This window comes from Leuresthes tenuis, unplaced genomic scaffold (assembly GCF_036924035.1).
Source record: "Leuresthes tenuis unplaced genomic scaffold, fLeuTen1.0.hap1 SCAF_21, whole genome shotgun sequence".
NCBI lineage: Eukaryota > Metazoa > Chordata > Actinopteri > Atheriniformes > Atherinopsidae > Leuresthes > Leuresthes tenuis.
The window spans coordinates 14,547,247-14,564,456 of record NW_027325375.1 but is presented as its reverse complement, the minus strand read 5'-3'; the positions used below and the strand labels follow the sequence as shown (position 1 = coordinate 14,564,456).

The 17,210-nt window shown below is 42.2% G+C and overlaps 1 non-coding gene across 1 annotated transcript; it reads left to right on the top strand.

Moving 5' to 3' along the window:
• The first annotated feature begins 1,380 nt into the window (after positions 1-1,380).
• LOC140280652 (U5 spliceosomal RNA) lies at positions 1,381-1,494 on the top strand. Its single transcript, XR_011909589.1, has one exon. It is a non-coding gene; the product is annotated as a U5 spliceosomal RNA (small nuclear RNA).
• Positions 1,495-17,210: the final 15,716 nt, after the last annotated feature.

The window sequence follows — 17,210 nt, the reverse complement described above, 5'->3', positions numbered from 1 at the left end:
GGGGACACAAAACCGCTCTCTCTCTTTTTTTTTTTTTATCGTGTGCCAGGGCGTTGTCTCACGTATTAGATTATGCTTAAGATACGAATGGGTTTATCAGTCACATCAGAATCCATACATACTGATCCTCCCGTAATAAAATGGTCGGATCTTATCAAACACACTTTGTTTCTTGTGACAATCAAGTCAGCGAAACAGCGTATACACGTCAAGACACTGAATCAAGTTTGCCACAAGAACTCATAAGTTTGGCAGTATTGCTCTGCCGTCAGCAATCATACACCCATTTTATTTTCGTGAGACATGTGCAAGCACCTGTTCATCTACTGTTCTATCACTATGAATTAGTGATCTATTATCAATAAGGATACTTCTACAACTACTATCAAAGTATGTCCGGACTTCTTATGTTGTCAGTTGCTATATATGAATAAGTGGGTAGCTACTGACAAGCATTAAGCATGTCACACAGCCCAAACATATAACATTTCAGGACACACCACACAGTTAACAACCACAGTGAAGCGTGTCAAAGCCCAAACATGTAACATTCAACAGGACACTTACACAACACATTCAAATCAAACAGTCAGACAACATACAAGAACATATACCCCAGCCGGCATTGCTCCCTGCCTATTTTCGTACAGCACACTATGTGTGCGCACACCTTTATTCACAAACTCTTCAACTTATACTCTTTTACCGAAGCTGCTACAGCTCGATTGGCCGAATACCCTTTGATCCTATTTCGGTGAATTTGACATCTGCCTTACATATAACAGATTAGCGGTTTAGCAGTTTTAATTTAGTTTGAGTGAAGGAATTCATTTTATAGCAAAATCCGAAATCGTGAAGAACTCATGAAAGTAAGCTTATTCTCGGATTCCTGAAACTTTAGATTTGCTCTTTCTTTTACTGCAAAGTACAACGTTGTTTTTTTTGTTTAAATCTTTCTAGACATGGTAAATATTAAGGACAAAGCAGTTTTCACATAGTTTGAGTGAAGGAATTCATTTTATAGATAAAATCCCAAGAGTCTGCTGAGAAAAGAGAGTGAATGCGAAGTAGACTTTAACACGGCTATGGGAGCGAGCCGAGTGTGGGCTAACCGGGAGAATTGCTTGAAAGAAACGCGACACCGAATGAGCGATCAGAACAAAGCCTCAATACGGGATTCTCGTGGTGTTTTTGTTGCTGCCTTGTCTTTTGCACAGAGTAAAGGACAAGGCAGTCATCGAATAGGGCCCGATTGTTCCTAGTTGGTCAGCCGAGGAGCAAGGGGGGGGGGAGCAAGCGTCTCCACCAAGCAAAGCTCACCATGGGGAAGGTGGCTATGCCAACTAGCCTGATGCCCTGCTCCCGCAGTGACGGATAATCGTACTCTGGTTTCTCTTCATAACGTACAAGTCTTTCGCCTTTTACTAAAGATTTCTGTGGAGAGCAGCACTAATGAGTTGTTTCTATTTTTGGCAGGCTTTACCTTTGCGGGTGAAGCCCTTTCTGTCTGTGCAAAAGAAATCTTGTTACTGTGCAGAGTGACTTCTCTGAGTAGAGTCGCCTTACTTGTTGCGACTGTGCCGATGTTCGAAGCTGGAGTGCAAAGTTGTTGCTTGAATGGTGCTTGCTGGAGCGTGCGGGAGTGCAAAGTTATACCATTTAAAAGGGCTGAAGAGTGCTCAGTGCAGCGGGTGGGCGACACTCTGGCCACCTTGAAAACCGAGGTTACATCCACTACCAGGGGCAGCCCAAGTTCTGCCGCAAGTGTGGTGAGCATGGGCACCTGGTTGAGGCTTGTACCAAGGTGTTATGTGGGAAGAGCAGAGAAATTGGGCAAACTTTTGGAGAGTGTCCAAATGGCAGGAAATGTAATCTCTGTGGAGAATTAAATCACCTCTTCAGAGATTGCACTAAATCTTTTGCCAACAAATTAAAGATGGTAAAGCCACAGTCAAGCCAACAAAGAGAAGGACCAAAGGTGGCAGTTGGTGAACAAAGTGAAGAGGTTGACCCAATAAATTCAAACTTCCCGCCAAAAGCTTGGATTGGAAGTGAGGAGCAAAAAGGGGAGGGGCCTGTAGAGGCCTCACCACTCAGTGTTGAAGTCTGTGAGAATTCACAGGCAGAGGGTGGAGCTACGCTAAATGAGGAGGAAGAGCAGACAGGTGAGTCTAGTGAAGATACTCACCTCCCCGAAGGTCAACAGCCGAAGAGGACGGCATCTGAGCCTCTGATTCCCCAGTGGTATCAGAGAAGAGGGGAAGGGTTAGGTCCCTTTCAGACAGTTCTTCAGTGGAAGAACCTAGAGTCTTCCCCTCCGACTCACCAAATGAGGTCTCCTTTTTAACTTCAGCTCTGCAATCAACCCTCAGGGACTCAAAGTTAAATGCAACATTGCGTCAGAGGCCAACACCGAGAGTCCGAAAAGGAAATATAGATCACCCTACTCACTTTTCACCTAAAGAAATGAAGGAAGAGCTAGTTTCCCAAGAAATAACCTGTGTGTAATTTGTTTTGATAACTTAGAAAAACGAAAATGACATACCTACTTTCCTTTATGCTTTTAATGGTTCTCACCTTCTCAACACTAAATGTGAGAAGTGTGAAATCAAAGACAAGAGCCCAGAGTATTTTATCCTTCTTAGACTCCATAAAATCAGATGTGTTTTTAATACAAGAATGTGGACTACCTTTTTTAAAAAACCATAGACAATGGGAGGAAATGTGGCCCCATTTATCGATATGGAGTGGCTCAAATCAAAATAAAAATGATGGTGTGGCCATTCTAATTAAAAATCCGCATGTTCTGGTGAAAGGTAGCACAGTGGTGAGAGACGGACGGGCACTTTTAGCACACTTGAATTTTATGGGGCAAGACTTTAACCTCTTAAATATTTATGGTTTCAATGGAAAAAATGAAAGGTATGACCTTTTAGAAGATATACAGCTTTACATGCTAGGGCAAGTACCTTTAGTTGTAGGAGGGGATTTTAACTGTATCTTGAGCAGGAAAGATAGAAAAAGAGCAGGGGTAGATTTTAAAGTGGATAAGACTTCGATTTTACTTCAGGGCATATGCAGGGATTTTAAGTTTACTGACTGTTTTAAAACCATGCATCCCAGAGAGGAGGGCTTCACCTGGTTTAGTCATGATGGCACCAGAGCCTCTCGCATTGATTATTTCTTTACTAGAGATTGCCCACCCACTGATGTTAGATTAACCCCTGTTTTCTTTTCAGACCACCTTATGCTCTCCTGCACCCTTTCACCCCCTTCTGGTGTGACGGTAGGAAGTGGTCTGTGGAAACTCAACTGTTCCCTGTTGGAGGATGAAATCATAGTCAGTCAGTACAGGGAATGTTATAAAGAGTGGCAGACCCTTCAAGACCTCTACGAAACACATGCACAATGGTGGGAAATGGTGAAGGAAACGACCCAGACTTTTTTTAAACAGCAAGGTAAACGTAAAAAAAGGAAAGAGAATAGATGTATGATGGGACTACATAAACGCTTACAGCGCTACTTTAAACTAAATCAGTGTGGCATAGACTTTAAAGAAGAAATCAAAGATGTCAAAAAGGAAATGTCAGTTTTAGCAGAAATAAAGAGTAAAGGAATTTTTGTAAGAAGCAGGGAGCAGGAAATTGAGGAAGGTGAAAAAGAAAGAAAGTTATAAATAAAAAGGAGTGTATTCAAAATCTAAAAAGAGAAGATGGGTTTTTAACAAAATCCACACAAGAGATGATTGAAACTGTACATACCTTTTATAGTAACATGTACAAAGAGAAACCAGTGCACTTGGAAACATCGGCAGAAATCTTAAAATTCGTTGACAAAACCGTAAAAGAGAATGCACACTTGACACAGAATTTTACTGCTTTAGAGTTAAAAAAATGCCTAACAGGTTTTAAGAGAAGTCGAGCTCCGGGTTTAGACGGGCTTCCTGCAGAATTCTATCTGACCTATTGGGACCTTTTATCATTAGACATTTTAGATGTTTTTAAAGATTTTGAAAAACTCGACCGACTGCCTGACAGTTTTAGAGTGGGAATAGTGACTCTACTTTATAAAAAAAATGATAAGACTGACCTAAAGAATTGGAGGCCCATCACACTTTTAAACTTTGACTGTAAACTTTTTAGCAAGGTTTTAGCGACACGGATGTCCTCTGTTTTAGAGAAGGTAATTCACCCAGACCAAGCTTGTGCCATCTCAGGGAGACAACTCACCGACAGCCTCGTACTGATTCGAGACATCATTGATTACGCTAGAGACAGAAACACCCGGCTTGTCATCTTAAATTTAGACTTTGAAAAAGCATTTGATCGGGTCTCGCATCAATATCTCTTTCAGGTGTTGCAGCCATCGAAAAGGGCCCGATTGTTCCTACTTGGTGAGCTTTGCTTGGTTGAGACGCTTGCCCCCCCCCCCGCTCCTCGGCTGACCAAGTAGAAACAATCTATTCGATGGCTGCCTTGTCTTTTACTCTGTGCAAAAGACAAGGCAGCCACAAACACCACGGGAACACCGTATTGGGGGAGAATTTCCAACCATAATCTATAAAATACGGTGAAAAAAAATATGTGAATGCCTCATAGAACACTAAAAGCGGAAGTGTTCGGCTGCAAGAAGGTGTGAATGTCCGACTATATTTGGTGAAAAGCAGGTGAAGCAAGGTCTGAATGCCCAACCTTACATCATCAAAAGCGAGATCAGAGGTGTTTGGCTGCAAGAAGGCCATAGTTTGCCAAAAGCGGGTAAGGTGCGAATGACCGACTAAATATCAACAAAAGTGGGGGCGGAGGTCTTCGGATGCAAGTGGGTGTGAATATCCCACCATACAAGTATGGTGGAGAGGAAGCTGTGAATGGCCGACCATAGTAAAAGGCGGGTGAGAGAAGGTGCGAATGTCAAACCATACATAATCAAAACAGGGAGCGGAGGTGTTCTGCTGTAAGAAGGTGTGAATGTCCAACCATAGTTGGTAAAAAGCGGGTAAGAAAAGGTTAAAATACCCGACTGTACACAATCAATAGCGGGAGCGGAGTTGTTCGGCTACTAAAAGGTGTGAAAGTCCGACCATGGTTTGTAAAAAGCAGGTAAGAAAAGGTGCGAATGCCCGACAATGTATGATCAAAAGAGGGAGTGGAGGTTTTCGGCTGCAAGAAGGTCTGAATGTCCAACCATAATTTGTAAAAACCAGGGAAGAAAAGGCTCGAAAGCCCGACTATACACCATCAAAAGTGGGAGCGGAGGTGTTCAGCTGCAAGACGGTCTGAATGTCCATCAATAATTGCTAGAAAACATGAAAGAAAATTTTCGAATATCAAACTGCACATGATCATAAGCGGGAGAGGAGGTGTTCAGCTGCAAGAAGGTGTGAATGTCTACCCATAATTACTGAAAAATGGGTAAGAAAAGGTGCGAATGCCTAACCATACATCATCAAAAGAGGGAGCGGAGGTGTTCCGCTGTAAGACGGTGTGAATGTCCGACCATAGATGGTAAAAAGCGGGTAAGAAAAGGTTAAATTACCCGACTGTACACAATCAAAAGAGGGAGCGGAGTTGTTCAGCTAAGAGAAGGTGTGAAAGTCCGACCTTGGTTTGTAAAAAGCGGGTAAGAAAAGGTTCGTATGCCCGAATATACACCATCAAAAGCGGAAGCGGAGGTGTTCGGCTGCAAGATATTGTGAACGTCCGACCAAAGTTTGTAAAAAGCAGTTAAGAAAAGGTTAGAATATCTAACCAAACATAATCAAAAGCGGGAGCAGAGCTGTTCGACTGCAAGTAGGTGTGAATGTCAGATCATAATTTGCAAAAAGCTGATGAGAAAGGGTGAGAATGCCCGACTATACACCATCAAATGCGGTAGCGGAGTTGTTCGGCTGTGAGTAGGTGTGAATCTCCAACCATAATTGCTGAAAAATGTGTTAGAAAAGGTAAAAATGCCGGTCCATACATAATCAAAATCGGGAGAGGTGGTGTTCAGCTGCAAGAAGGTCTAAATGTCCATCAATAATTGCTAGAAAACATGAAAGAAAATTTTCGAAAATCAAACCACACATGATCATAAGTGGGAGAGGAGGTGTTCAGCTGCAAGAAGGTGTGAATGTCCACCCATAATACCTGAAAAATGGGTAAAAAAAAGGTGCGAATGCCCAACCATACATCATCAAAAGCAGGAGTGCATGTGTTCGGCTACAAGAAGGTGTGAACGTCCAACCAAAGTTTGTAAAAAGCAGTTAAGAAAAGGTTCGAATATCCAACCATACATAATCAAAAGCGGGAGCAGAGCTGTTCGACTGCAAGTAGGTGTGAATGTCAGATCATAATTTGCAAAAAGCTGATGAGAAAGGGTGAGAATGCCCGACTATACACCATCAAATGCGGTAGCGGAGTTGTTCGGCTGTGAGTAGGTGTGAATCTCCAACCATAATTGCTGAAAAATGTGTTAGAAAAGGTAAAAATGCCGGTCCATACATAATCAAAATCGGGAAAGGTGATGTTCAGCTGCAAGAAGGTCTAAATGTCCATCAATAATTGCTAGAAAACATGAAAGAAAATTTTCGAAAATCAAACCACACATGATCATAAGTGGGAGAGGAGGTGTTCAGCTGCAAGAAGGTGTGAATGTCCACCCATAATTACTGAAAAATGGGTAAGAAAAGGTGCGAATACCTAACCATACATCATCAAAAGAGGGAGCGGAGGTGTTCCGCTGTAAGACGGTGTGAATGTCCGACCATAGATGGTAAAAGCGGGTAAGAAAAGGTTAAATTACCCGACTGTACACAATCAAAAGAGGGAGCGGAGTTGTTCAGCTAAGAGAAGGTGTGAAAGTCCGACCTTGGTTTGTAAAAAGCGGGTAAGAAAAGGTTTGTATGCCCGAATATACACCATCAAAAGCGGAAGCGGAGTTGTTCGGCTGTGAGTAGGTGTGAATCTCCAACCATAATTGCTGAAAAATGTGTTAGAAAAGGTAAAAATGCCGGTCCATACATAATCAAAATCGGGAGAGGGGGTTTTCAGCTGCAAGAAGGTGTGAATGTCCACCCATAATACCTGAAAAGTGGGTAAAAAAAAGGTGCGAATGCCCAACCATACATCATCAAAAGCAGGAGTGCATGTGTTCGGCTACAAGAAGGTGTGAACGTCCAACCAAAGTTTGTAAAAAGCAGTTAAGAAAAGGTTCGAATATCCAACCATACATAATCAAAAGCGGGAGCAGAGCTGTTCGACTGCAAGTAGGTGTGAATGTCAGATCATAATTTGCAAAAAGCTGATGAGAAAGGGTGAGAATGCCCGACTATACACCATCAAATGCGGGAGCGGAGTTGTTCGGCTGTGAGTAGGTGTGAATCTCCGACCATAATTGCTGAAAAATGTGTTAGAAAAGGTAAGAATGCCGGTCCATACATCATCAAAAGCGAGAGAGGTTGTGTTCGGCTGCAAGTAGGTGTGAATGTCCAGCCATAATTACTCACAAATGGGTAAGAAAAGGTAGTATTGCCAGACCATATATGATCAAAACAGGGAGCGGAGGTGGTTCAGCAGCAAGAAGGTTTGAATGCCCGACTAAAGTTCAAATATATTAATAAAAGCGGGAGGAGAGGTCTTCGGATGAGAGTGGTCGAAAATTTCCAACCATAATGTATAAAATGCGGTGAAAAAAAGGTGTGATAGAACACTAAAAGGTGGAGCGGAAGTGTTCGGCTGCAAGAAGGTGTGAATGTCCGACTATATTTGGTGAAAAGCAGGTGAAGCAAGGTCTGAATGCCCAACCTTACATCATCAAAAGCGAGATCAGAGGTGTTTGGCTGCAAGAAGGCCATAGTTTGCCAAAAGCGGGTAAGGTGCGAATGTCCGACTAAATATCAACAAAATTTGGGGCGGAGGTCTTCGGATGCAAGTGGGTGTGAATGTCCGACTATATTTGGTGAAAAGCAGGTGAAGCAAGGTCTGAATGCCCAACCTTACATCATCAAAAGCGAGATCAGAGGTGTTTGGCTGCAAGAAGGCCATAGTTTGCCAAAAGCGGGTAAGGTGCGAATGACCGACTAAATATCAACAAAAGTGGGGGCGGAGGTCTTCGGATGCAGGTGGGTGTGAATATCCCACCATACAAGTATGGTGGAGAGGAAGCTGTGAATGGCCGACCATAGTAAAAGGCGGGTGAGAGAAGGTGCGAATGTCAAACCATACATAATCAAAACAGGGAGCGGAGGTGTTCTGCTGTAAGAAGGTGTGAATGTCCAACCATAGTTGGTAAAAAGCGGGTAAGAAAAGGTTAAAATACCCGACTGTACACACTCAATAGCGGGAGCGGAGTTGTTCGGCTAATAAAAGGTGTGAAAGTCCGACCATGGTTTGTAAAAAGCGGGTAAGAAAGGGTGCGAATGCCCGACAATGTATGATCAAAAGAGGGAGTGGAGGTTTTCGGCTGCAAGAAGGTCTGAATGTCCAACCATAATTTGTAAAAACCGGGGAAGAAAAGGCTCGAAAACCCGACTATACACCATCAAAAGTGGGAGCGGAGGTGTTCAGCTGCAAGACGGTCTGAATGTCCATCAATAATTGCTAGAAAACATGAAAGAAAATTTTCGAATATCAAACTGCACATGATCATAAGCGGGAGAGGAGGTGTTCAGCTGCAAGAAGGTGTGAATGTCTACCCATAATTACTGAAAAATGGGTAAGAAAAGGTGCGAATGCCTAACCATACATCATCAAAAGAGGGAGCGGAGGTGTTCCGCTGTAAGACGGTGTGAATGTCCGACCATAGATGGTAAAAAGCGGGTAAGAAAAGGTTGAATTACCCGACTGTACACAATCAAAAGAGGGAGCGGAGTTGTTCAGCTAAGAGAAGGTGTGAAAGTCCGACCATGGTTTGTAAAAAGCGGGTAAGAAAAGGTTCGTATGCCCGAATATACACCATCAAAAGCGGAAGCGGAGGTGTTCGGCTGCAAGATATTGTGAACGTCCGACCAAAGTTTGTAAAAAGCAGTTAAGATAAGGTTCGAATATCTAACCAAACATAATCAAAAGCGGGAGCAGAGCTGTTCGACTGGAAGTAGGTGTGAATGTCAGATCATAATTTGCAATAAGCTGATGAGAAAGGGTGAGAATGCCCGACTATACACCATCAAATGCGGTAGCGGAGTTGTTTGGCTGTGAGTAGGTGTGAATCTCCAACCATAATTGCTGAAAAATGTGTTAGAAAAGGTAAGAATGCCGGTCCATACATCATCAAAATCGGGAGAGGTGGTGTTCAGCTGCAAGAAGGTCTAAATGTCCATCAATAATTGCTAGAAAACATGAAAGAAACTTTTCGAAAATCAAACCGCACATGATCATAAGTGGGATAGGAGGTGTTCAGCTGCAAGAAGGTGTGAATGTCCACCCATAATACCTGAAAAAATGGTAAAAAAAAAGTTGCGAATGCCCAACCATACATCATCAAAAGCAGGAGTGCATGTGTTCGGCTACAAGAAGGTGTGAACGTCCAACCAAAATATGTAAAAAGAAGTTAAGAAAAGGTTCGAATATCCAACCAAACATAATCAAAAGCAGGAGCAGAGCTGTTCGACTGCAAGTAGGTGTGAATGTCAGATCATAATTTGCAAAAAGCTGATGAGAAAGGGTGAGAATGCCCGACTATACACCATCAAATGCGGGAGCGGAGTTGTTCGGCTGTGAGTAGGTGTGAATCTCCGACCATAATTGCTGAAAAATGTGTTAGAAAAGGTAAGAATGCCGGTCCATACATCATCAAAAGCGAGAGAGGTTGTGTTCGGCTGCAAGTAGGTGTGACTGTTCGACTAAAGTTTGTAAAAAGTGGGTAAGACAAGGTGCGAATGCCCGACAATGTATGATCAAAAGCGGGAGCGGAGGTGTTCAGCTGCAAGAAGGTCTACATGTCCATCAATAATTGCTAGAAAACATGAAAGAAACTTTTCGAAAATCAAACCGCACATGATCATAAGTGGGATAGGAGGTGTTCAGCTGCAAGGTGTGAATGTCCACCCATAATTCCTGAAAAATGGGCAAAAAAAAAGGTGTGAATGCCCAACCATACATCATCAAAAGCAGGAGTGCATGTGTTCGGCTACAAGAAGGTGTGAACGTCCAACCAAAATATGTAAAAAGCAGTTAAGAAAAGGTTCGAATATCCAACCAAACATAATCAAAAGCGGGAGCAGAGCTTTTCGACTGCAAGTAGGTGTGAATGTCAGATCATAATTTGCAAAAAGCTGATGAGAAAGGGTGAGAATGCCCGACTATACATCATCAAATGCGGGAGCGGAGTTGTTCGGCTGTGAGTAGGTGTGAATCTCCGACCATAATTGCTGAAAAATGTGTTAGAAAAGGTAAAAATGCCGGTCCATACATCATCAAAAGCGAGAGGGGTTGTGTTCGGCTGCAAGTAGGTGTGAATGTCCAGCCATAATTACTCACAAACGGGTAAGAAAAGGTAGTATTGCCAGACCATATATGATCAAAACAGGGAGCGGAGGTGGTTCAGCTGCAATAAGGTTTGAATGTCCGACTAAAGTTCAAATATATTAAAGAAAGCGGGAGGAGAGGTCTTCGGATGAGAGTGGTTGAAAATTTCCGACCATAATGTATAAAATGCGGTGAAAAAAAGGTGTGATAGAACACTAAAAGGTGGAGCGGAAGTGTTCGGCTGCAAGAAGGTGTGAATGTCCGACTATATTTGGTGAAAAGCAGGTGAAGCAAGGTCTGAATGCCAAACCTTACATCATCAAATGCGAGATCAGAGGTGTTTGGCTGCAAGAAGGCCATAGTTTGCCAAAAGCGGGTAAGGTGCGAATGTCCGAATAAATATCAAAAAAATTTGGGGCAGAGGTCTTCGGATGCAAGTGGGTGTGAATATCCAACCATACAAGTATGGTGGAGAGGAAGCTGTGAATAGCCGACCATAGTTTGGAAAAAGCGGGTAAGAAAAGGTTTGAATACCCGAACATACACCATCAAAAGAGGGAGCGGAGGTGTTCCGCTGTACGAAGGTGTGAATGTCCGACCATAGTTGGTAAAAAGCGGGTAAGAAAAGGTTAAAATACCCGACTGTACACAATCAATAGCGGGAGCGGATGTGTTCGGCTAAAAGAAGGTGTGAAAGTCCGACCATGGTTTGTAAAATGCGGGTAAGAAAAGGTGCGAATGTCCAACAATGTATGATCAAAAGAGAGAGCGGAGGTTTTCGGATACAAGAAGGTTTGAATGTCCCACCATAGTTTGTAAAAAGCGGGTAAGAAAAGGTTCGAATGCCCGACTATACACCATCAAAAGCGGGAGAGGAGGTGTTCCGCTGTAAGACGGTGTGAATGTCCGACCATAGTTGGTAAAAAGCGGGTAAGAAAAGGTTAAAATACCCGACTGTACACAATCAATAGCGGGAGCGGAGTTGTTCGGCTACTAAAAGGTGTGAAAGTCCGACCCTGGTTTGTAAAAAGCGGGTAAGAAAAGGTTCGAATGCCCGAACATACACCATCAAAAGAGGGAGCGGAGGTGTTCCGCTGTAAGACGGTGTGAATGTCTGATCATAGTTGGTAAAAAGCGGGTAAGAAAAGGTTAAAATACCCGACTGTACACAATCAAAAGAGGGAGCGGAGTTGTTCGGCTACAAGAAGGTGTGAAAGTCCGACCATGGTTTGTAAAAAGCGGGTAAGAAAAGGTTCGTATGCCCGAATATACACTATCAAAACCGGAAGTGTAGGTGTTCGGCTGCAAGAAGGTGTGAACGTCCGACCAAAGTTTGTAAAAAAGCAGTTAAGAAAAGGTTCGAATATCTAACCAAACATAATCAAAAGCGGGAGCAGAGCTGTTCGACTGCAAGTAGGTGTGAATGTCAGAGAATAATTTGCAAAAAGCTGATGAGAAAGGGTGAGAAATCCCGACTATACACCATCAAATGCGGTAGCGGAGTTGTTCGGCTGTGAGTAGGTGTGATTCTCCAACCATAATTGCTGAAAAATGTGTTAGAAAAGGTAAGAATGCCGGTCCATACATCATCAAAAGCGGGAGAGGTGGTGTTCGGCTGCAAGTAGGTGTGAATGTCCATTAATAATTGCTTTAAAACATGAAAGAAAATTTTCGAATATCAAACCTTACATGATCATTAGCGGGAGAGGAGGTGTTCAGCTGCAAGAAGATGTGAATATCCACCTATAATTACTGAAAAATGGGTAGGAAAAGATGCGAATGTCCAACCATAAATCATCAAAAGCAGGAATGGAGTTGTTCAGCTACAAGAAGGTATGAAAGTCCAACCATGGTTTGTAAAAAGCGGGTAAGAGAAGGTTCGAATACCCGAATATATACCATCAAAAGCGGAAGCGGGGGTGTTCGGCTGCAAGAAGGTGTGAACGTCCGACAAAAGTTTTTAAAAAGCAGTTAAGAAAAGGTTTGAATATCCAACCGAACATAATCAAAAGCGGGAGCAGAGCTGTTCGACTGCAAGTAGGTGTGAATGTCAGATCATAATTGCTGAAAAATGTGATAGAAAAGACTAGAATGCCGGACAATACATCATCAAAAGCGGGAGAGGTGGTTTTTCGGCTGCAAGTAGGTGTGAATGTCCAGCCATAATTACTCACAAACGGGGGAAGAAAAGGTAGTATTTCCAGACCACACATGATCAAAACAGGGAATGGAGGTGGTTCAGCTGCAAGGTGTGAATGTCTGACTAAAGTTTGTAAAAACCGTGTAAGACAAGGGGCGAATGCCCGACAATGTATGATCAAAAGAGGGAGCGGAGGTTTTCGGCTGCAAGGTCTGAATGTCCAACCATAATTTGTAAAAATCGGGGAAGAAAAGGCTCGAAAGCCCGACTATACACCATCAAAAGCGGGAGCAGAGGTGTTCAGGTGCAAGAAGGTCTGAATGTCCGACCAATAATTACTGAAAAATGGGTAAGAAAAGGTGTGAATGCCAAATCATACATCATCAAAAGCAGGAGCGGATGTGTTCGGCTACAAGAAGGTTTGAATGTCCAACCATAGTAAGTAATAGGTGGGTAAGAAAAGGCTCGAATGCCCGACTATACACCATCAAAAGCGGAAGCGGAGGTGTTCGGCTGCAAGACGGTGTGAACGTCCGACCAAAGTTTGTAAAAAGCATTAAGAAAATGTTCGAATATCCAACCAAACATAATCAAAAGCGGGAGCAGAGCTGTTCGACTTCAAGTAGGTGTGAATATCAGATCATAATTTGCAAAAAGCTGATGAGAAAGGGTGAGAATGCCCGACTATACACTATCAAATGTGGGAGCGGAGGTGTTCGGCTGTGAGTAGGTGTGAATGTCCGACCATAATTGCTGAAAAATGTGTTAGAAAAGGTAAGAAGGCCGGACCAGATATCATCAAAAGCGGGAGAGGTTGTGTTCGGCTTTAAGAAGGTGTGAATGTCCAGCCATAATTACTCACAAACGGGTAAGAAAAGGTACTATTGCCAGACCATATATGATCAAAACAGGGAGCGGAGGTGGTTCAGCTGCAAGAAGGTTTGAATGTCCGACTAAAGTTTGTAAAAAGCGGGTAAGACAAGGTGTGAATGCCCGACAATGTATGATCAAAAGAGGAGCGGAGGTTTTCGGCTGCAAGAAGGTCTGAATGTCCACCCATAATTACTGAAAAATGGGTAAGAAAAGGTGCGAAAGCCCAACCGCACATGATCATAAGTGGATGAGAAGGTGTTCGACTGCAAGTAGGTGTGAATGTAATCAATGTCTAGATAGATTTCAACAAAAAACAACGTTGTACTTTGCAGTAAAAGAAAGTGCAAATCAAAAGTTTTAGGAATCCGAGAATAAGCTTATTTTCATGAGTTCTGCACGATTTCGGATTTTATGTATAAAATTAATTTCTTCATGCAAACTAAGTTAACACTGCTTTGTCCTTCATATGTACCCATTTCTACATATATTTCAAGCATAAACTTCCTCATATTACCCTGAATGAGAAAGAGCCACACTTGTGATTAAGCCATACCTCCCTTTTGAGGAGTTCTGTATGATTTGGGATTTTATCTATAAAATTAATTCCTTCACTCAAACTATGTTAAAACGGCTTTTACCTTCATATTTATCAATGTCTCGATAGATTTAAACAAAAAAACAACGTTGTACTTTGCAATAAAAGAAAGAGCAAATCAAAAGTTTTAGGAATCCGAGAATAAGCTTATTTTCATGAGTTCTGCACGATTTCGGATTTTATGTATAAAATGAATTCATTCACTCAAACCAAGTTAAAACTGCTTTTTCCTTCATATTTATCAATGTCTAGATCGACTTCAACAAAGAACAACATTGTATTTTGCAGTAGAAGAAAGAGCAAAACTGAAGGATCAGGAATCCGAGAATAAGCTTCTTTTCATACGTTCTGCATGATTTGGGATTTTATGTATAAAATGAATTCCTTCACTCAAACTAAGTTAACACTGCTTTGTCCTTCATATGTACCCATTTCTACATATATTTCAAGCATAAACTTCCTCATACTACCCTGAATGAGAAAGAACCACACTTGTGATTAAGCCATACGCCCCTTTTGAGGAGTTCTGCATGATTTGGGATTTTATCTATAAAATCAATTCCTTCACTCAAACTATGTTAAAACGGCTTTTACCTTCATATTTATCAATGTCTCGATATATTTAAACAAAAAAAACAACGTTGTACTTTGCAGTAAAAGAAAGAGCCAATCAAAAGTTTTAGGAATCCGAGAATAAGCTTATTTTCATGAGTTCTGCACGATTTCGGATTTTATGTATAAAATGAATTAATTCACTCAAACCAAGTTAAAACTGCTTTTTCCTTCATATTTATCAATGTCTAGATCGACTTCAACAAAGAACAACATTGTATTTTGCAGTAGAAGAAAGAGCAACACTGAAGGATCAGGAATCCGAGAATAAGCTTATTTTCTTATGGGCAAGTGGGAACTGCTTTGTCCTTCATATTTATCAATGTGTAGATGGATTTCAACTTCTTCTACTGCAAAGTCCAATGTTTTTCTTTGTTGAAGTCGATCTAGACATTGATGAATATGGAAGGACAAAGCAGTTTTAACTTGGTTTGAGCAAAGCAATTCATTTTATAGCAAAATCCGAAATCGTGCAGAACTCATGAAAGCAGGCTTATACTCGGATTCCTGAAACTTTAGATTTGCTCTTTCTTTTACTGCAAAGTACAACGTTGTTTTTTTGTTTAAATATTTCTAGACATGGTAAATATGAAGGACAAATCAGTTTTAACATAGTTTGAGTGAAGTAATGCATTTTATAAGCAAAATCCCAAATCATGCAGAACTCACGAAATGCTTTTTCTCGCTTTTCACTGCTTTTTACAAACTTTGGTCGGACGTTCACACCTTCTTGCATCCGAACACCTCCGCTTCCGCTTTTGATGATGTATATTCGGGCATTTGAACCTTTTTTTACCCGCTTTTTACAAACCATTGTCGGACTTTCACACCTTCTTGCAGCCGAACACCACCTCTCCCGCTTTTGATGATGTATGGTCCAGTATTCTTACCTTTTCTAACACATTTTTCAGCAATTATGGTCGGACATTCACACCTACTCACAGCTGGACACCTCCGCTCCCGCTTTTGATCATACAATGTCGGGACATCGCTCCTTGTCTTACCAGCTTTTTACAAACTTTCGTCAAACATTCACACCTTCTTGCAGCTGAACACCTCCGCTCCCGCTTTTGATGATGTATAGTCGGGCTTTCGAGCCTTTTCTTACCCAGTTTTTACAAATTATGGTTGGACATTCAGACCTTGCAGCCGAACACCTCCGCTCTCTCTTTTGATCATACATTGTTGGGCATTCGCACCTTGTCTTACCCGCTTTTTACAAACTATAGTCAGACATTAACACCTTGCAGCTGAACCTCCGCTCCCTGTTTTGATCATGTATGGTCTGGCAATACTACCTTTTCTTCCCCCGTTTGTGAGTAATTATGGCTGGACATTCACACTTACTTGCAGTCGAACAGCTCTGCTCCCGCTTTTGATTATGTTTGGTTGGATATTCGAACCTTTTCTTAACTGCTTTTTACAAACCATGGTCGGACTTTCACACCTTCTTGTAGCCGAACAACTCCGCTCCCGCTATTGATTGTGTACAGTCGGGTATTTTAACCTTTTCTTACCCGCTTTTTACCAACTATGGTCGGACATTCACACCGTCTTACAGCGGAACACCTCCGCTCCCGCTTTTTATGGTGTATAGTCGGGCATTCGAACCTTTTCTTACCCGCTTTTTACAAACTTTGGTAGGACATTCAAACCTTCGTGTATCCGAAAACCTCCGCTCTCTCTTTTGATCATACATTGTCGGACATTCGCACCTTTTCTTACCCGCTTTTTACAAACCATGGTCGGACTGTCACACCTTCTTGTAGCCGAACACATCCGCTCCCGCTATTGATTGTGTACAGTCGGGTATTTCAACCTTTTCTTACCCGCTTTTTACCAAGTATGGTCGGACATTCACACCTTCGTACAGCGGAACACCTCCGCTCCCTCTTTTGATGGTGTATGTTCGGGCATTCAAACCTTTTCTTACCCGCTTTTTCCAAACTATGGTCGGCTATTCACAGCTTCCTCTCCACCATACTTGTATGGTGGGATATTCACACCCACTTGCATCCGAAAACCTCCGCCCCAAATTTTGTTGATATTTAGTCGGACATTCGCACCTTACCCGCTTTTGGCAAACTATGGCCTTCTTGCAGCCTAACAACTCTGATCTTGCTTTTGATGATGTAAGGTTGGGCATTCAGACCTTGCTTCACCTGCTTTTCACCAAATATAGTCGGACATTCACACCTTCTTGCAGCCGAACACTTCCGCTCCACCTTTTAGTGTTCTATCACACCTTTTTTTTCACCGCATTTTATACATTATGGTTGGAAATTTTCAACCACTTTCATCCGAAGACCTCTCCTCCCGCTTTTGTTAATATATTTGAACTTTAGTTTGACATTCAAACCTTCTTGCAGCTGAACCACCTCCGCTCCCTGTTTTGATCATATATGGTCTGGCAATACTACCTTTTCTTACCCGTTTGTGAGTAATTATGGCTGGACATTCACACCTACTTGCAGCCGAACACAACCTCTCTCGCTTTTGATGATGTATGGACCGGCATTTTTACCTTTTCTAACACATTTTTCAG